The sequence below is a fragment of the Narcine bancroftii genome, chromosome 6 (genome assembly GCF_036971445.1).
Source record: "Narcine bancroftii isolate sNarBan1 chromosome 6, sNarBan1.hap1, whole genome shotgun sequence".
NCBI classification, from domain to species: domain Eukaryota; kingdom Metazoa; phylum Chordata; class Chondrichthyes; order Torpediniformes; family Narcinidae; genus Narcine; species Narcine bancroftii.
This window is the reverse complement of record NC_091474.1, coordinates 146930743-146953195: the sequence shown is the minus strand read 5'-3', so window position 1 is coordinate 146953195 and position 22453 is coordinate 146930743. Positions and strand designations below refer to the sequence as shown.

The 22453-nt window shown below is 39.4% G+C and overlaps 1 long non-coding RNA gene across 1 annotated transcript; it reads left to right on the top strand.

Annotated features, from left to right (window-relative positions):
• The first annotated feature begins 22 nt into the window (after window positions 1–22).
• Window positions 23–22453, top strand: LOC138736575 (uncharacterized). Its single transcript, XR_011340406.1, has 3 exons — window positions 23–286; window positions 10701–11010; window positions 22378–22453. It is a non-coding gene; the product is annotated as an uncharacterized lncRNA (long non-coding RNA).

Here is a 22453-nt window from a genome sequence, read left to right as displayed (position 1 = left end):
AAATATTTGAGCCTTACTCACCCTCCTAGTCATTAACCCGTCACCCCAGTCAACGGGCTAATAAACTTTGAGGAATCACACCCAAACTCCCATTCATGTACCAACCATCCCCAGTACGGGAAACCCCCACACGTAAGCCAAATGTCCAAAGAGAATAGCGCATCCGTGGATGCAACATGGCACTGGAAAGGGGCACTGCCAATGGGAACAGCCGCTGAAACAATGGCAGCAACCAGACACAGCAGCCCTCAGACCCCAGGACACCACTGACACCAATCCAACAAAGGCAAGCAACGCACTTATGGCCCCTACAGGCTGGGTAATGCCCAAAAGTAGGCCAAAAAATGTGTAGCATTCCATCAATGTCAGGACACCTGATGGACTCCTCATTGAGTCCAATGTGTCAGCACTGATTTCCCACTTCTCAAGCTCGACATCTGTTGCTGAGCCAAGTATAGTGATTGCCTTAAATAGGAGAAATTGGTTACCTGAAGTAGTTTTTGATTTCATTTGTAATTTAGTTTAAACATTGATTTGTTTGTAAGCTTACATGTATTTTAAGTTACATAATGAAAGAAAGATTTTTAAAACTTAAAAAAAAACAGATCAGGAGTGGCTTTGAACATGCTGTTTTATGATGTCTAATGATAATGACTTGCCTAGATAACATACAAAACAACATTTTTCACTGTATTTCAATACACAAGATAAGAAATAGTTTAATTTGATTTAATATCTGTGAACCTGAAGATGGGGCCTCACCAGTTATCCAAGCCATATTCTGGTGTATCTGGCTCCCAGTGTATCTTCTGTGGTACAAACTGCTATGTTGGAACCTAGTGGCCAGCAACCTAGGCAATGAAATATTAATTCCATTATGATCTTGGATAAATGTCCACACAGTCACTGGCATTTAACTAAATCTAGCTCATTAGGCACAACTAAATCAACTACGACCTGCACTCTTTTTGAATCAAAGGCACTCGGCAGGAGTCAATCCCATGCACATTCATCATTCAGGAAATATACAAATTCTCAGAAAATATACAAAATTACTGGGTCTGGTTTTTTTTTTCAATTCATAGCTCCAAACAATCCTATCTTTACTGCGTGCATGTCTAACTGATGCATTCTGCTACTTTACAGCTTATTCACATCTCCCACAGTCTCAGTTCTTTATCATTTTAAAATTTATCAATAGAGTTCCTTGACCTGCACATGATGTGTATAAACTTATAATTATGTGTACTTTTATCCTCTCACTTTTTCCCCTACCTTTCATGTAGCTCTAAATCAGTATATTTAATCCTCAATCCTGAAAATCTTGCAACCAGTTGTGAGTAATTTAAAATTTTATGTGATTACCACCCTGTCCTACCTCATTGTTGATTTAGTACTTGCAACGCAGTCAGTTTGTTCATTTTGCTTTGAGTTTGTGTGCAGGAATATTTGGACCATGCACTCCAAATATTTTTCTGCTCCAGTACTTTACTCACAGATACCCTTTCATTCACCTGCATTAAACATTTGATATTTCCTTTAACCTGCAGTGCCAAAAGCATCCATTTTGGCCATTAGTTTAGACATTTCCTTTTCATTTTTTTTAAATTAAATATTTTAATTCATATATACAGTAATAAAATTGATGCATATCTCTCTACCATCATTTCAATACATCTACTTGCAATGTATCAATGCCACAAGTTTCCTCCTTAATGGGATAGAAGGAACATGGAAGGAAAGGGCCCAGTCCATTTGTGTTCAGGAGCAGTTTTGGTCCTTCCCCAAATTACTACTGAACCCAACACAGTGGAAAAAAACCTACACAGAGTTGATAACACAGCTCAGGCCATCCTCCCCTCCATCAATTCTGCCTACACCTCCTACTATCTTGGGAAAGCTGCTAACATATTAAAGGATTCATCCCACCTGGGACACACTCTCTTCACCCTCATTCTGTTGGACAGAAAATATATAGAATGTAGAACAGTGTAGGCCCTGTGGCCCACAATGTTGTGCTGACTGATAGAAACCTGCCTAACAAACTAAACCTTTCCTACCTTACACCCATAACACACTTTATTTTTCTTGTATCCATGTACCTGTCTAAGAGTCTTAAATGTCCATATTGTACCCGCCTCTACCACCACCCATGGCAATGCATTTCAAGCATCCATTAATCTCGGCCAAAAAATCTTACCCTTGACATCTCCCCTGAACTTCCCTCCCATCATCTTGTACAATGTCCTCTAAGGTGCTGGTTGTCCATGCCATCTAGGCCTCTGATAATTGTGTAGATCCTCTTCGCTCCAAAGAGAAAAGTCCTAGCTCTGCTAACTTTGCCTCAGAAGACACATTTTACAATTCAAGCATTTTCCTCATAAATCTCCTCTGCATCCTCTCCATAGCTTCCACCTCCAGAGCTGAACACAATATTCCAAGTGTGGTCCAATAAGAGGTTTATAGAGCTTCAACATTTCCTCATGACTCGAGCTCAATCTCCCGACTAATGAAAGACAGCATTCAATAAGCCTTCCTAACTACTCTTTCAAACTGTGCTGCAACCTTGAGAAATCTATAGATTTGTCCCCCCCCCCCCCCCCCCCGGTCACTCCATCCTTCCACACACTTAAGAATCCCGTCCCGTCATTAACCATGTACTCTGCCTTTGTTTCACCTTCCAAACTGCATCTTCTCACACTTATCCAAATTGAACTCCATCTGCCACTTTTCTACCCAACTCTGCATCCTACCTATATACTGTTGTAGCCTCCAACATTCTTCTAAACTATCCACAACACCTCCAATATTCTCATCATCTGAAAACTTACTGACCCATCCCTCTGCTTCTCCATCCAGATCATTTATAAAAACCACAAAGAGTAGGAGTCCCAGAACAGATCCCTGCAGAACTCTACTGGTCCCTGACCTCTATGCAGAATATGTTCCATTTGCTACGACCCTCTGTTTTCTGCAGACAAGCCAATTCTGAATCCACACAGCCAAGGTTCCATTGATCCCATACCTCATGACTTTTTGAATAGGTCTACAATGGGAAACCTTGTTAAATGCCTTACTAAAATCCATATACACCAAATCTACTGGCCTACCATCATCAACTTCTTTTGTAACTTCCTGAAAAACTCAGTTTCGTGAGTTACCCACCACAAAAGCCACACTAACTTATCCTGAAAAGTCTAGACCTCTAAATACTTGTAAATCCTGTCCCTAAGAATCCTTTCAAATAGTTTGCCCACCTCTGGTGTAAGACTGTCTCTCCATAATTACCAAAAGTCTCCCTATTACTGGTTTCAAACAAGGGGACCACATTTGCCATTTTCTAATTCTCCAGTATTTCCCCTGTGGCAGGGAGGGTGCAAAGATGATTGCCAACATCCCAGCAATGTCTTCCCTCTCATCCTGTCATTACCTGGAGTATATCACATCCACTCCTTAAGGTGATCTAGCATTTCCTCTTTCTTAACCTCAGCATGCTTCAGCACATGAACTTGTTCTATGCTGACTTCACATTGACCAGAAGTTTAAAACGTAAAGCAAAAGATTCAACAACATTTTCTTTATTGCTGTTATCAGATTCATAAATGTTTCTTTCATTGACAAGATGATACCTTGCATTTTTTCTATAAGCTCCACTGCTTTTTTTTCTCCACATGTTGCACTATTTGATTCTAAGACTACTTCCTATTATTTATTTATTACTATTGCATTCGCTGCTGTATGAGTTGATGCCTGGATATCTCATTAAGTAAAGTGTTTTACTATATCTCAGGACGTGACAATAAGAAATTCAATTCAATGCCCTTGTCATGGATGAATTAAGCTTGTACATCCACATGTACTCTTGCATTTTGAAGTGTGCCAGTCAGCAACATTCACTTACAGACATTTCCTTATATCGGAAGACCAACAAGCTTCAAGCAGATCAAAGAGAATCTTTCACTAAGTTAAATGAGCTTCCAGCAGCAGTTGATGTTTGTATCAGTCTGCTCTTAGAAACAGCCTGGACATCAGAGAGATTCATTTATTGGCCAGTTATCCAGGATGAATCTTCACAAGAACAACAACATTCTTTTCCAGATTTTCTTGCCAAGTGGATAGTGCACAAGGAGGTGGGCGATCATCTCATCAGAATTGTAGCTTTTTGAGGCCAATGAGTCTCTGACCCATGCAGGAAGGATCTGAAGATGAGAGCTTCTCTCTATCAGCCACATGAGGTCTGGGGCTTGTTAGTGGGTTTTGGCAATAAGGCATTCTACTCAGGAAATCATCTCACAGGATCGGTCCCTGTAGTACATCCCGTGCTAGCTACAGTCTGCTGAATTTGTGTTAAAAGATGTCTTTCTGAGTAAACTTCTCCACAAATGACAGGTTTTGTGGCAAAGTCGAACTGAATGGGACACCGTGTGGCAAGGAAGCCAGGCCTGTCTCTCACAACACTGTGAATAAATGGAACCTCAGCACAGAGTGAGACGTACTGTTTACATAACACTGAACAATGAAGATTTTGTTTCCTGATTTTGAGTTGCTGATTATGAAAATCATCTTAAGAATTTCCTATCACATGCCATTTTTTATATATATAATCTCTTTTGTGATACCTTGTCATATTTTAAGCCTACTGGAATATTGCCCATGAAGCAAGGTGCTTTGGTCAGTCCAAGCATGCCTGGGCATGCACTCTAAAGGTTCGATGCAAATGTTGTCTTAGGCCTGGGCATGCTTAGTCAGGATAGATGCAGACAGACTATAAAAGCAGTTCACATATACAGATGCTCTGCATTACATTGATATAGATTGAATGCATATTTGATGCACATGTTCTTCAGTCAATAGTATAGTGAGTGTACTCAACAATAGCATTCATTTTCTTCAGGAAGATTCAATACAGCAGAAATGTCTTGTCAATGTCACAACACCTGTGATACATCTCGTTACATTTGTGGCAATAAAAGTTCATTTAATGATTCTTTAACTTTCCACGTGATGCAGCAAATCTGAAGTTATCTTTTTGTCCAGCTTGAAGTTGTCTCATAATTCCCAATTTCTTTTCAGGAATAAAACCTTTTGAAACGTATGTTGTCCAGTGTAATTTTACAATCATAGTTTGGTGCAGCCCCACTAAAAGATAGTCATCAGGTTGAGGGTAGGTGTCTCTCCCCTTTCTCTGAAATAAGTACACTATGACCTTTACGGTTTTTGTTTCAGATTTCCAGTATTTACAGATTTTTATTCCTTTCAGTCATATGGACCCTATTCCAATAGGAGAGGTTTTCCTTGTCTGAGAATTGTATAGCACCCAGTGAAAAATATATTCACCTTCTCCACACCATCTCTTTAACCACAGCATTACCTCAGTAATTAATTTACCAATTTTCCAATATACTTGTGGTCCAGATGATATATAAAAGATTTTAACTCTAGCAACTTGGTATTCTAAATGGAGCTTGTTTCTTCCAGAGTGAACCATCATAATCTCCCTACCTGCCTCAGTGTACTTCCAATTCAAAATCTCCCTTACGCTGACACTCGGTAGTCAACATGTTTGGCAGGACTTGATCCTCCTTACACCATCTCACCAATGACATCATCCTGAAACAAGGACACCCCTCCAACATTGGATGACCTCTAGTTCAGGGAGACATTGTTAGTACTCTAACTGTTTTTCTGATATTTGTTATGTTTATTCTTCAGGATGGCAACTACTTTTTACCTGTTCAAAAGGATCCTTTTTTTGTAGATTTATCTTGTGTTTCTCATTTGTTTTGACCAGCATTTATCTGATCCCATGTCTCTTTGTAAAAAGTGAAACACAAAAGTATGCGGATACTGTGATTGCAGTAAAAGAACAGAAATGCTTGAGGAACTCAGCAGGTCTCATGCTGTCCATGGGAGGTAAATAAATATAACTGATGTTTTGGGCTTGAGACCTTCTTCAAAGTATGAATAAAAAGAAGGCAGACATCTGAATTAAATAGCTGGGATGAAAGAAGGAAAGGGAGGAACACAGACCAACAGACAATAAGTTTTCTTTCTTTTTTTAAACTATTTTTATTGAGATTAATAGAAAAAAGCTTTAAACTTGGTCTTCTAATTAATAATATAAATCAAATCATATATACACATCACATGAAAACTGTAGATCAAAAGTAACCATAATTATTTACTTAACCTATCCCATTCAAAACAATGATTTCTATGATTATATTGAGTTAACAGTTAATCCGTTCCAGAATAAAACAGTTAATCAGTTCCAGAATAAAACATAGACAAGATATAATTAAGATTCCCTGATAAATAAAAAGAAGGGATTTTATCCTTCTCAGGTATTTTCATCTTATTCTGTGATATGATCAATATTAATGGTCCACAGTAAACCCATCTTTACCTAGTTTATCTCTACTAATAAAAGAAAAAAAAAGCGACCCCCCCCCCAAAAAAAAATCCAGCCCCTCCATCTAAACAAGGTTAATTTGTATAAGTTGTGATAATAATCCATGATTGGGCCCCATATCTTATCAAATTCAAACTTTACCTCTTTGATGTTTCCAAACTTGGATAAGACATGATATCATGTAACCATTGAATGTGGGTGGGCGAAGAGTTAGACAATAAGTGTTAATTGGATATGGATAGGAAGACGGGAGAAAGGAAAGGTGAGAATCCATGACTCCCTTGGCCACTCCTCCCTTCCCACCAATTATATCCTTGGCTTGGCACCTACCTTTGCGATTGCAAGAGGTGCTGCACTCCACTTGTGAATCTGCAGGGGTGCTCCCGTTGTCCCCTCTATATTGGAGAGACTGGACGCAGACTGGTAGATCACTTCATTGAGCACCTTGGCTCTCTCCAGAGCAATAGCAGTGATCTCCCAGTAGCTGCCCATTTCAATTCCCCGTCCCATTGCCTTGCCGACATGTCTGTCTATGGTCTCGTGCACTGCCAGACTGAGACCATCCACAAATTTGAGAAATGGCACATTATATTCCAGCTGAACACCCTCCAACCAGATAGTATGAACATATTCTGCTCAAGTTTCCATTAGCCCCCACCACTTTCTATCCTTATGCCACCTTTCTTCTAGCTCTGTTTCTCTTTTTCTTCTTTTTTTCTTTCTTTCTTGTTTCTTCCAGTCAATTCCCTTACCCCAATCAATTCTCACCTTTCCTCTCTCCTGTTCTCCTTGCCATTTTCAATTAAAACTTTTGTCTGTTGACCTGTGCTCCCCCACCAGCCAACCTTTTATTTTTCTCTCCTGCCCTTTAATATAGATGCCTGCGTGCTTTTTGCACATACCTTGAAGAAGAGCTCCATTCCAAAACACCACTTCTATATCTTTACCTCCTACAGATGCTGCGAGACTTGCTGAGTTCCTCCAGTATTTTTGTGTTTCCCTGAAAAGGGTGACCAGGGCCTGATAAACTGTTCAGGTACATCTCCCCTCTCTCATACCAAAATCTATTTGCTTTCTATCACAGAGACAGAGAGATTCAAGGTTGAGCCATTTCACCTCCTACATTTTCATTTGAACATGCTCTGTCAAAAATATCTGCATTATTTATATTTTTGTTTTCTAGTCTGTTATAAAAAGATTTTTAATTAAAGACTGGCTGGCACTAAGCCATGAAAAGTGCAGCATGTTATAAATACCTTCTGCCTTATGTTTACATGAGCCAGAACAAATTTTGATAGTATAAGTACCTCTCCGCATTGGCACCAAATTCTGATTATCTTCTCAACTTCACAGTCCAGGAATGAACTCTATCAATGACCACACTACTTCCACAAAAAATGTGTTGGATTCCATTCCTGTGAAACACCTAGGTTTTGATGTCTTGCAAAGCCATACTTGCTTCATAAATGGCATCAAGGCACAGCAATTATTTTTGCTTTCAGGTTTAATGGACTCTGTTCAGAATAGCCACCAATAAAAATCAATGAACATTGAATCCACAAGATCCCAGAGTCTCTTAATTTTTTTCAATATCATTTTTTTTCCCTTCTATGTACTTATACTTGCCTACATTTTGTCTTCAAATAACAATCCTGGAAATTAATTTATTCCTAATACATTTTGGAATTTTAAGGTGTTTTTAAACCTTCGCTTTAACACAGCAACTACTTTGACCTTCTCAAGAGTCGAACAACATTAATCTGACTGATTCAAGGATTCATTGGCATCCTATCTAATGAACTCTCTTAAAGTGGTTTGTTTGGGTTTCAACATTCCTTCAATTTGGAAAACTCTGTCATGAATGATGCTCCATCTAGCGATCTGAATAAGAACTACTGAAACTCACACTCAAACAATAAGTTGCAACTTATTATTTTGCTGATTGTAGCACAGAAAACATTGAAGGTATGGTGATAATTATTTGCACAGAAACATTTGATAGTCTTAAGATTTATCACACGCCAGGGAATTCCAGCATCCAGCAACCTTTTGGGAGATCACAAAATGTGGTGATGAATGGAATGAAAGCTGTTTGCTTTGATGGCTGTTGCTTAAATGGTACAAATCTGCACATTAAAGATGGGATATGTCAACAAAATATGGCATTTAGCTGTGGATTATGTTTGGTTACATAAATTACTGATAGCTTCATGGTTATTTTAATGTAAATCCATTTTAATTTGCCCCACTGGTTCTCCAACATTGGAACATTTCACCTGTTTTGAGTTATTTAATTGATAATGTAAATGAGATGATAATCTGTTGCCTCATTGATTTCTCTTGTGATAAGTTTTTCAGATTCACAGACTATTGCATAGTTATCTTGAATCTTTTACATTTGGAATTTATTGTTTTTGTGTCTGGAAACATTTTAATTCTCCCTGAGGAGTTGGAGTTTAATAAGCTCCTTAATACCAGCACTTCATAGAGATCAATTTAAAATTCAGGACACAACTACCAGAATGAGAGGCAGCAAGAGGGTCAAGACAGAAATTCTGCTTCAATGTATTTCCATTGCAAATCAATAATAATTAAATTCAAAAAAATTGCCTCAATGTAATAAAATACATTAGCATTGATTTTACCTTCTTAATTTAAATTAACATTGATAAGAACTATTAATACTCCATCTAGCTAAATGTCAAGAAACAAACTGGAATTACTTCAGTAGAGAAAAAACTTTTTATTGCATTATTAATGTTTTTGGTACTTTGGAGTTTGGGTTTTTGCTAATTGATAGAGTTCTGAGTTTGGGGGTTTGCAAGAATATAGTCCTGTGGGTGCTCAATCAGAAATCTTTGAAACTGACAGGTGAATTAAGGTGACAGTTTGAAAATATCAGTTACATGAAGGACAGGGAATTGAATGAAATCAAACCAAAAATGACTAATGAGGTCTCAGCTGGTGTACTGCATGGAATTTCTGGGCATCAGATTTTAGGAAGGTTGACCAGATTTGAGATGAGATTTACCAGGATAGAAAGATTTGGGAAAATGAGATTGTTCTCTATAAAGTTTAAGGGAGTAAGGTGGGAGTTCAAAATTACAACAGATTAGAATGGCAAAGAATAGCCTGTGTAAGGAGAAATGTTTCTCTTGGAGGTGTGTCCACAATCAGAAACATATATCCAAGATAATCAAATTTCAGATTTATTGTCAGACAACATACATGACATCACATACAACCCTGAGATCCTTTATTCCTACAAGCAGAATTCTGCTTATTGGTAGTACAAAAAAACTCTACTCAAAAAAAATATACAAAAGAGAGAAATGTAAACAAAGAAAAAAGTGCAAGCAAACTGTGCAATACAGAAAATAAATATTCAATAATAAATAATTTGCAAATAAAGTCCTTAAATGAGTCTCTGAGTTTGTTGTGTAGGAGTCTGATAGTGGAGATATAGCAACTGTTCCTGAATCTGGTGGTGCCAGTCTTGTGGCACCTATACCTCTTTCCTGATGTCAGCAGCAAGCACAGAGCATGTCCTGGGTGGTGTGGATCCATGATGATTGCTACCGCTCTCTGATGGTAGTGTTCCGTATCAATGTTCTCAATGGTGGGGAGAGTTTTCCTGTGATGCTTCTAGGCCATTACTTTTTGCAGGGATTTCAGCTCAGGGGTATTGGTGTCCCCATACCCGGCTGTGATGCAGCCAGTCAGCACACTTTCCACTACACATCTTTAGAAGTTCGCCAAGGTTTTGATGTCACACCAAACCTCTGCAAACTCCTGAGGAAGTACAGATGCTGACATGCTTTCTTCATGATGCCATTAGTGTGTTGAGTCTGATATAGTAACTCTCAGGAATTTAAATTTTGTCACCCTCTCCACCTCTGATCCCCCAATAATTGCTGGATCGTAAACCTCTGGTTTTCCCTTCCTGAAGTCAACAATCAGCTCCATGGTTTTGGTGACATTAAGTGTGAGGATGTTGTTGATGCAGCATTCAGCCAAGTTTTCAATCTTCTTCCTGTATGCTGACTCATCACCCCTTTTAATACAACACATTATTGTGGCAAATTTGTGGATGGTGTTGTCGTACCGAGCCACGCAGTCATAGGTGTGAAACGAGTAAAACAGGGGGCTCAGTATGCAGCCCTTTGGTGGTCTGGTACTGATTTGCATCTGTTACAACATAGAAAGATGATTGGCCAAGGATAAATTTCTCAATGATGATTCTTGAGTTCCTTAAAAACATTAGCAATTCCAATTTTCTCTTTTGTAGGTGTTATTGGAGCGGCCCGCGCATGGAGACACAGACTGGCCCACAAAATGGCCATCAAATGCAGCAACTGTACGGACCTGAAGGTGACACCAGCTTCCCAGGTGACCTCCTGCACGGCAGGGAAACAGCAAGCTGTGGCAGAATGCTGGCCAATTTCAGGCCGGCGCTCCGATAGCACGGTGCCCTGATATCAGCACCTGAGTCCCATATAAATGTGACGTCCAGTGCAATGAACCAGTCTTGACTTCAAGGCTTTGGTGTTCATGTCGTTCTTCTCCAAGCCCCTGTAGAGCGAATGCTACACTATCAGGTATAGAAATTTAAAATTTGGTTCTCACTTATGAATCTACTTTCACTTTCTCATTTCTTATTAAATATTAAGATAAATGGATGGTTGGATAGTAGAATCATCTTTAATATGCATGAGTCTTTTTTTACTGAAGATGTTATTTCATCTGAGTTACAAAGATAATTAATTCTTGTAAGTTTTCTCTCATTTAAAAGCTTTCAGAGGTATTTCTGAATACGAACCCCTGCCAATTTTCTTCCACCAATTTCAAAATATTTTCAATGAATAAAATAGATTTTAAATGTGCATTTATAAAAAAAGTCCTTGGGAAAGCTGTTGTATCAGAATATACTAAAATGGTATGAGCTCATTTTAACCTTGTTGCATTATTGTTTAAAGAAGCATTTAAGAAGGTATCAATCATAAAACTTCTGCTGTTGGTACAGTTTATTTATGAATTAAAAGAAAGCACTGCCACATGAAATCATCCAGAAAACAACTTAACATCCAAGTTAAAATGGTAACATTTTGACTATTTCTGTTAAGTTCAATGCCTTGAGTGGAGAATCTGCAACATGTTCGGTGTTCTTTTTGATCCTGTATAGACTAGCCTGGAGATTTTTTTGGATACATTATTTATAGCAATGTGTTCATAACAAATTCCTTTGTTTATTTCAAGAAAACACATTGAACTGGTTATCATGCCTACTAAAATCACAGAAGGAAAGTTTTGATAAGTATTCATAATATATTGGAAAGTATAAATTCCAATTAGTATTAGAAATCATCAGAGTTAAATAAAATTTAATCTCACTAAATTCTAAGATGATGCAGGCTACAATTTTATGAAACTTTCGGCCAACTGGGGGCAAATACATTTTTGGAATAATTATTATTTAACATCAACAGATTTAATATATTAAATGGTTTAGTAATCTCATGAAAATATGAAAATGGTATGGAACAGATACATTTCCATATAAATGAATCTGAAAAGAAGATAAAATCTATATTTGATATCAGAATGTTAATTGGCTCAAGAGGTGTGTGAATAATAGATTTTAAAAATTAATGGTTTACAAGGATGCAAAAATTATGAATATAACAATTTTAGCTAATTTATTTTTTTATAAAATAATTTCAATTGATCCTAAAGTTAATTAATATAGATATTACTTTACATTTACTTTACATTTTTCCATTTTACTCTTCCAATTTTGTTTCGTCCTGGTCTTCTGTGGTCAAAGGTTCTCTGGGTTATGCTTTCCAATTAAAACTGTGTAAAAGTATGTCACTGAAACCAAGTATCTAGTGGATAACTCTGGGCCTTAGAAATGTTGCTTTTGTAGTGGTCGTGTAGTGGGCCGAGCAGGCGCACAGTGCAGGAATGTGAACTGTCGCTGGCACGGTTCTGTGGGCACGTGGAACCAATATCCGAACGTCTGCCTACTCACCTGGACCGCACGCAAGAGATACCGAGTGCCGAGGAACGGCACGTTGAGCTGTTTAGTCTCCTGCCGAAAGGTGCGGGACACTTACAAGGCTAAATTTAAACCTGCCAGTCCCGTGGATCGGCAGCAATCTCATTGTGATATCCCAACTTGTCTCGTGGAGCCCGGGACATGAAGTATATAAAAGAAGCCTGTAAACCCTGAATAAATCAGTCTGCAGTTGACTACTCTGGCATGTGTTTTTGTATTATTTCAGTAGCTCTAATGTAGTAGCCGTTACACTTTCATTATTCTGACAATGAGAATTTGTTTGAAGATTCCATTCCAATTAGGAGCAGAGATATTTCAGATGGATAGATATGTCTGTTCCTTGCCTGTTGCAGATAAATAACTGACACAAAAAATTCTTGGAGTTTTTTTCTATTTTCCTCCTGATCCACGAACTGATCCATGGAAACTTATTCCTCACTTGGGTGGCAATTCTTGTATGATCTTGTCATTGGTAGCATTATAAATATAGGTATCCTTATAGATATATCTATATCTATGTACGTGTTTTCAACGTGGAAAATAATTTTATATTTGCATTTAATTATCCCTCCTCTCCTACTATTTTTATTAAGAATTAGGGAAAAATATACTGTCTTTTCTCTTTAAAACTTATGCCATCAAGAGTTAGTAAAGGTATTTACTTTGAAAAATAATCTATTTAAAGTAGAACTCTGTAGTTAAAAGCATAATGAAAACCTACGTCCATACAGAGGATAGAAAGAGGTTCATCTTCAAGGTGGGATTCCATGTTGCTTGGAAACTAATACCACATCTAACTGTAAAACATGATCTCCCTTGATAATCCTGAGAAACATTTACAACAGATTTTGGACATGAACCTAGTTCAGGAATGTAAACACTACTGTTACCTCACCTGGTCTGCATGTAACTCCTGGCTCACCAATGTGCTCAACTGTTCAATGACTTGAAGAAGATGTTAGAGAAGGGTACAAATACCAGGCTTGTAGTGACATGCACATTTGCTGAACAAATGTTCAAAAAGTTGAATAGAGATTTGTGTTAAGTCTATCAAGAATATAGATTGGGATGGTGAAATTGGGATATAAAATTAGAAAGAGATGATCAGTTGACTGATTATATATAAAATTGATATACTGGAAATACTCAACATGTCAGTCAGCATCTATGGATAGAGAATCAGACTTTATGTTCCAGGTTAAAGATCATTCATCAGCACAGGAAACTACCTGTGAACTTGATACTGGCTTTTGATATGAATTGTTATATTTTAACATCAACAGATTGAATTTCCAGAACTCCAGTTTTCTGAAACTGGAGTAAGGTTGTAGATTTTATCATTATTGTTTCAAAATTCTTGAAAGTATACACCAAGACGATATGCTTCTGAAAAGAAATGACAGGGATTTCTCCTTCAACAGGACTAGAACAGCCCAACAGCTGGCTGGAATTCAAATACTCTTCACTTTCAGTCAATTTTACATAGGGGCAGAATTCAACCATCTACTAACAGATTATAAAATGCTTAAAAATAAGTGTTGGATCCTGGGGAAGTGAGCAGAAATATCCACACCAGTAGCTCCTAACATTTTAAAATGAAACCCGTAGTTGTTCACATTTATCAATGTTTTCCATGTTTCCCAATGCATGTTTATTGCCCGCCTTTAGTCCTTGATATTGGCAAGTCATTGGCACCAGAGCTATTATGTAACTTTGCCCTCCAGTAAGCAAAGAGGGAAGGGCAGAAGGATGCTGGAAATAACAGGGCAAGGGTGTGAAGACACCAGGCCTGGCATATCTTCCAGCACAAGTCAGTCACTGTTGACTCAAGCTTGTGCTTTGCTCCTGGGCTGATTGTTTTTGCTCACAGTGGCTAAGAAAGCAGCTTCTATTTTCAAGGATCCCCACTGCCCTCTTCACTCTGCTACCATCAGGAAAAAGGTAGAGCAGCCTGAAGACAAGCACTTTTTTCCCCATGCACAGCAATAATGATCATTCCCATTTGCAAACCCTTCTCCCTATGAAATTAAGAGTGATCTTTTCATGCACAATGTGTCTCATTGCATAGCTCAGGGAATGACTAAAAATGCTTCTTTCCCTCCACCATCAGATTCCTGAATGAACAATGAATCAGAGATACTGCCTGACTTTGACTTTTTTCTTGCACTATTTTTATTTATTTTATATGGTGGTTTATATAAATGTTTTCACTATTATGCTACCGTAAAAAAAAAAAAGAATTTTGTGACATGTTCATGACAATAAATTCTGATTCCGAATGTGAAATGGCTGAGCTGCTTTCTCTTGGCGGAGCTCATGAGTTCTCTAGTCCTGCAAGAAAAGCATTTTTGAGCATACAGAGAATGTGCTTTCATGGTCAGAAAGCTGTGTGCCCTGTGCAGGTTGTGATGAAGGGGAAAATGGGGATTGCCATCATGGTGTGTGACTGACGAGGTGAAGCAAGGAGCAATGATCATTACCAAGTGGTGGGAAGCATCTGTATGAAGTGCTGTGAGGGGTGAGACTAGGTGCTTAAAGTTTTCTTTGGGTCACAGCATAGTCTGAGGCTAATCTTCTGGCAGTCATTTCTACTGTGAGCTCTTACTGCCAGAGGAGACTTCACCTTGAGTGCCCTCTGAATACCCTTCTTCAGCCTTCAACATCTACTGTGTGACTTCAAAGGAACCTAGGTGGCCTCTTTGAATCTCTTCCAACTATTCTCAATGTTCTTGTTAGTCTACAGCTGTGCTTTGTTTTTCATTTCAGAGTTAGTGCTCCCAGCATCCCTTCCCCCTCACACCACGTTGATCCCTCCAAATCCCACCAGCGCCTACTGTTCACCAAATTAGCACGAGCTTGGTAAATAGGGCAGTCTACACACTGGATTCATTACAATCCAGTTCCAGCATGACAATTTGTTTGCTGAGATATGAACTTTAAACCAGTATATTCTCCGTACTCCGTTCCAGATTTTTCCCCCTCCAAACACACTCCTAAATTTTCTTTCCACGGTGTTGTGAGCAGCAACATTCCCTTTCAAATGCCAAGGCTGCAGCCACTACTTAATTCACCATGAAACTTCATCTAGCTGCACAATTTGGGTGTCTCCCCATGCAGAAAAGAGACAGTCAAATTTAGAAACTCAAATATTAGAAAATGGAAGAGAACATCAATTTCTTTTATAGTCTTCATACCAAAGTTTCATTTCCCAATTATTCTTTCCTGGAAGCTTGAATTTCTGAAGCCTGCTATATTTATTTTATTATGTCTTCCATTACACCATGACTCAATATCAATTTTATTTTATCATCCGAATCCAGGTATTCTTCAGAGTTCAATTTGCCTGCATTCTCACCTTAGCCTGTCTTCAATTCTTGCCTTGTTTTTAATTCTGCAACACATGTCCAAAAGAAATAAAGGTTGACTGTGTGAAAATTGTGTGCTAAATGTCCCCATTTTGAGAGGTTAAATCATCAGTAAATTATTTTTAATTAAGCAACATTGTGATCAACTCTTATTTGCTGAAATGGAATTCAATTTAAAAAAAAGTCTGATTATGAATCACCAGGAGGTTTCCATTTAGATTTCATTCCTTAATATGAGGCTGAACCATTTCTTGCCTGCTCTGCATTCTTGTCTAATCTATCTTTTCTCAAAGTTTCTAAACATTTTAAAACTGCTGTTATGATCTTGAACTTAGCCAGACTTTTTCCCCCATGCACAGGAATAATGATCATTCCCATTTGCAAACCCTTCTTCCCATGAAATTAAAAGTGACCTTTTCATGCACAATGTGTCGCATTGCATTTAGTCAGGGAATGACTAAAAATGCTTGTTGCTGTATTTATTTTATGAGATTTGACACAAGCTCTCTTGTGACTTCCTGGACCTCAGATAACGGAAGATTGAACACTCTTTCAGATGGTGGTTTGGGTTGTAAACAATAGAATATATTTATTATTACCACAGATAACCATCAGACAAGGCAGTAGATTGCATTCACTTTAATTCAACATACTCCCACCTCACATACAATACACTTTACTGACCTGATTTATGATCTCAAGCTTGGAAAGACAATCATACGAGTTTCCCTTATGCATTTGAGGGTTTATTTTTGTTGTTGGCTCAATGTGTGTCTGCATGGATTTGTAAAGCTGAGTCATGGCTGATGAATGTAATTGAATTTTGTGTTTGGAGAGGTGCCTTGGGTCATAGACAACAGAATCAATGTGGATATTATTTATATGGGGTGGGAGGAGCTATTTTAAAAAGTTCTTCAGAGAAGACTGTGAACTAAAGATAAGAATTGAAGGCAAATATGTGAATTGGCAAGGAAATTGGCTGAAAAGCAAAAACAGAAAATATAAAAGGTGGAATGGCAAGTTACCCAAATTATGTCCCTCTTCACACGCCCTCCACAATTTCAACCACTTCCAGTTCCCTGATCTCGATCGCCTCATGTTTACCGTGGATATCTAATCTCTATACATCTCCATCCCTCATACTGAAGGCCTCAAAGCCTTTTGTTTCCTTCTGGACAATAGACCCAACAAGTCCCCCTCCACCACCACCCTCCTCCAGCTTGAAGATCTTGTCCTCATTCTCAATAATTTCTCCTTTGACTCATCCCACTTTCTTCAGGTTAAAGGGGTACCCCATAGCATGGGCCCCTGCTATGCCTGGCTTTTTGTTGGCAATGTGGACCAATCCATGCTACAAGCCTACACTGGTAAGGCTCCTCAACTCTTCCTCCATTACACTGATGACTAATTTAGTGCTGCCTCATGTACCCATGATGATGCCAACTTCAACCCCAACCTCAAATTCATTTGGTCCATCTCTAGCAACACTCTCCCTTTTCTCGACCTCTCTCTGCCTCCATCTCAGGGGACAAATTCTCAACAGACATCTACAAACCCACCAGCTCCCACAGATACCTTGACTACACCTCTTCCCATCCTGTTCCCTGTAAGATCCCATTCTATTCTCTCAATTCCTCCATCTCTGTCACCTCTGCACCCAGGATGAGGGCTTCCATCCCAGATCATCAGAGATGTTCTCCTCCTTCAAACAATGTGGCTTTCCCTCTATCACCAACAACTCAGCACTCACCCACATATCTTCCATTATCCTCAATCTGACCTGGCCCCCTCTTCCTCCACACGCAACTCAGACAGGATTCCTCTTGTCCTCACCTACCACCAGCCTCCGCATTCAACACATCTTTCTCTGCCATTTCCACCAGCTACTACATGAACCCACCACTAAACACATATTCCCCTCTCCGCCTTCCACAGTCCCTCTGTGATTCCCTTGTCCATTTCTTCCTCCCCACCAATTGTCCCCTTGAGACCTACCCCTTGACTGCTGGAGATGGTCCACGTGCCCACACCTCCTCCCTCAACACCATTCAGGGCCCAAAACAGTCCATCCAAGTGAAGCAAGATTTCACTTGTGAATCTGCAGGGATCACCTCCTGCATCAGGTGCTCCAGTTGTGGTCTCCTCTACATAGGAGAGTCAGGGCCCAGACTGGAAGATCGCTTTGATGAGCGCCTTGGCTCTGTCCACTACAATAGCGTGAATCTTCCAGTGGCCACCCATTTCAATTTCCCATCTATTTCCTTTGCTGACATGTCCGTCCATGGTCTCATGCACTGCCTGACTGAGACTACCCACAAATTGGAGGAACAACACCACATCTTCCGAATGGGCACCCTCCAACCAGATGACATTAATGTTAACTTCTCTGGCTTTCACCCCCAACTTCACTTCTTCCCCAGTCACTTTCCCCCAGCTCTGGCTCTCTCTTCCGTCTCCTTTTGCACAAACATGATTGATTCTTACCTCGTTCTTAATCACATCCAATTATCACCTTTGTTGGACTAGATTCCTCCCCCAACCAGCTAGGTCTGAATTCTGAGACTTTCTGAAATTTCCTGCTTCTGGCCCATTCTGCTTATTCCTAGAAGAAGGGCTTAGGCCCGAAATGTTGGCAATATATCTGTGCATCCTATGGATGCTGAAAAGACCGGCTGAGTTCCTCTACAATTCCAGTGCATTTTTACTACCATCACAGCGACTGCAGACTTTTGAGTTTCATAGAAAGGTGTGCACAGTCCTTGACTGTTCATTGCATTTATTAGCAATTGGATATATCGCATATATCCAAATTTTCTGATGATAGAAAAATACACATTTGGCTGTGTAGTTAAAGCATAATTTAATATGGTTTTAGATTCTAAGTGAATGGTCAAACGGGAAGAGAGGAATACTGCAAAAAGTGAAAATGTTGAAATCCAAAGGAATTTAGTAAGGGATTGGGGTGAGCAGCACAAAGTGGTACTTGGAACATAAATTATTAAAACATCATGGACAAATACAGAAAAAAGGGGTGGTGTATCTATCCAGCATATTAATATGAAAATATTTAAATAAATATGGAATGAAAAACTAATGGTGATTGTGACATCAGCAGCTTGTCATCAAATTTCTGCTGGTTAAATATATCCTTTAGAAGGGTGTATTGGCCTTGGTGGGAACCTAGTGCAGAGTTACAAGAATTATACTTTACTTCCAAGGGAAAAATTAAGAGTGTTCGTACTAAGCAAGGAAATATTTCCTAGAACTTGGAAAATTAATTGTCATTTTTATATTGGGGAAAAATGGTTAAATGACAAATCACTTCCTGTGTCATTGCTGCGGAGATAAATTATGAAAATTAAATCTTCCACTTCCCTTTTAAAGTTAGTCAAATAGTCATAGAATTATTCAGCTCAGAACAGGCCCATTGGCTGACTCAGCCATGCCTACCAACAGCATGCTGGGGTAGTCCCATTTACCTCATATCCTTCTCACCCCTTCCTATCCATATATGGTAAAACTCCTGGTATCCGGCACCTCTGGGGATTGGTAAATGCTAGATAAGTGAATTTTCTGGTTGCTTGAGATTGTGCGTTGCAGATCGACAAACTTCTGTATTTTTTACCTACCATATATAGACATGTAATGGTTGATAACATGTAGAAGTTTACACCCTATTTTTGGCCCCAGAATCTGTAAAAGTTGACCCCCCCTTAATTTTGGCCCCATCTATCCACCCACCTCCTGACATCCTGACCACAGACTCTCACCTGACCAGGCCGCCCACCCATTGGAACTCTCAATGCCTCAACTGTGGACTCTCACCTAGGCCCCGACTGCTCACCCATCCAAGCTCCCGACACCACGAACGATGCAGGAACTTACCGCAGTTACCGCATTATAGTATGCATGTAATAGTCAACCCCCTAAATTCTACCCTAAAAATTGGTCCACAAAATTCAAATATTACACGCATGTATATGGTCTTTATCTTTGTTGCCAATTGCTTGAATTCTGGATAACAGAGGTTTTATTATATCAACAAAAATGTTCTTTGAACACCCGCTTCTACCATTTCATCAGGCAGCTTATTGGGATATGGACTACCCTATGAGTAAAAAACTTTGATCCACAGTTCAATCTTAAATCTCTCTCCTCTCACCTTAAACCCATGCCTTCTTGTTCTAAAATGATCTACTCTTGAATAAAGAGAGACCATTCACTTCGACCATGCTTCCGTGATTTTATAAATTTCTGTAAGGACTCCCTTCAGCCTCCTGTGCTTCAGGGAATAAAGACCCGGATTTTTGAACCTCTCCACCTACTTCAAGCCTTTAATCTTGTCAATGTCCTGGTGAATCTCCTCTGTACCTCTTCCAATTTGTTGATGTCCTTCCAATCACTGGGTGACCAGCATTGCACAATACTCTAAGTGCAGGCTCACCAATTACTTGTACAGCTGAATTGTGAGGTTATAACCTTTGCACTCAGTACCCCTCCCAATGAAGGACAGCATGCCATCTGAATTGCCTCTTTCAAAGAACTGTGCACCAGTGCACCAACATCTCTTGCTCTCCAACACTCTCCAGGCCCCTGCCATTCAATGTGCAAGTCCAGCCCTGGTTTGACTTACCAAAGTGCAACATCTCACACTTATCAGGGTTAAATTCCATTTGCCACTCTTTTGCCCACCTTCTTATAAATGTAAATATCCTTCCTCACTCTCTTTGACACCACCAATTTTGGTGTCATCTGCAAATGTTTTTAAATCACGTTAACTACACTGATTAGTTAATGTAGCAGTGATCCTGCAGCACACCACATTCTGCCAATCAGAACAACACTCCTCCACCACAACCCTCTGCCTCTTTCCACTCAGTCAATTTTCAAGCCAATTGGCCATCTCCCATGTGATTTAACCTTCCAGACTGACCTGCCAACTGAGTCCCTGTCAAAGACCTTGCTAAATTCTTTATATACAATGTCTATTGCCCCATATTCATCAATCTTCTTTGTCACCTCTTCAAAAAAACTCATGAGACATGATATGCCACACACAAAACCATGCTAACTACCTCCAATCAGTCCCTGACTATGCAAATGTTGGTTTATCTTACCCCTCAAAATCCCCTACAGAAATTTTCCGACTCCCGCTCACCGGCTAAAATTCCTTGGCTTGTCTTTGCTGCCCTTTTTAAATAATGACAAAATCTTGGCCACCCTCCAGTTTTCTGGCCCTCTCACTAAAATGAAAGATGATATGAATATTTCAGCGAGGCCCTCCAGAATTTCTTCCTTAGCTTTCTTCAAGGTGTGTGAGGACATACCTCATCAGGCCCTGGGGATTTGTTCACCTTAATATGCTCCAGGGCTACCAATACCTGGTGCAATAGCATGGGTCTCCCAGTGGCCACCCATTTCAATTCCCTGCCCTGTTCTCATGCTGACATATCTGTCCATAGTCTCATGCACTGCCGGACTGAGACCACCCACAAATTGGAGGAACAACACTTCAGATTCAGTCTGCACACAAGATGGCATTAACATAGACCTCTCTGGTTTCTATTACCCCCTCTCCATCCCTCCATCTTTCCCCCTTTCTTCAAGCTCTACATTCACAGAGCCACACCCTCCCTGATCACTTTTCACCTTCCATCCAATTATGGCCTTTTGCCTGTTGGCCTGTGCTCCTCCTCCTGTCCTTTCTTCCCTCCTCCCCCCCCCACCCCACCCCCCACCCAGCCTTTGTATTCAGGTGCCTTCCTGTGATTTGCTCATAACTTGAAGAAGGGCTCAGGTCCAAAACATTTGTTATATATCTTTTATTACAATCACAGCATCTTCAGACTTTAATGTTTCACTCCCCATCCCATACTCATCCCTCAACCCTATTCATGCAAAACAGAACCTAAATGGTTCATCACCTCTCAAGTTCAATTATTCGAGGAATCCTCAATTTAAATCAGTGGTTCTCAACATTTTTCTTTCCACTCACATACCACTTTAAGTATTCCCTATGCCATAAGAGCTCTGTGATTAGTAAGGGATTACTTAAGGTGGTATGTGGGTGGAAAGAAAATGTTTGAAAACCACAATTTTAATCGCACCTAATTGACTTGTTATGTGCATGGCTTCATAACTCCAAAGGAAATGGCCCAATGACAATTTTTCTCAAGCAAAATATTTCAGTAACAATTGGGTCTAGAGCAGCGATTCTCAACCTTCCTTTCCCACTCACAAACCACCTTAAGCAATCCCTTACTAATCACAGAGCACCGATGGCATAGGGATTACTTAAAGTGATATGTGAGTGGAAGAAAAAGGTTGAGAACCATCGATTTAAATCCTCTGATTAGATTTCTACCCCTGCAAAAACTCACTAATGGCAATCTGTGTAATGCTGTTGAGGTTACTTTATCCATCTCTGTTTTTATCAACATGATTTTAACCCTCTGTTATTGTTGACCTGGATTTTCACATCTATTCACTATCAATAGCTGTTTGACAACTATATTGACTTGATTCCATTCTCATCTATCTAGTTATAGAGGGAACTGCCTGCACTGGCTTACATGAGGTACTCAGTTGTTGAGCAAACAGAGGATTGCCGGAGGAGTT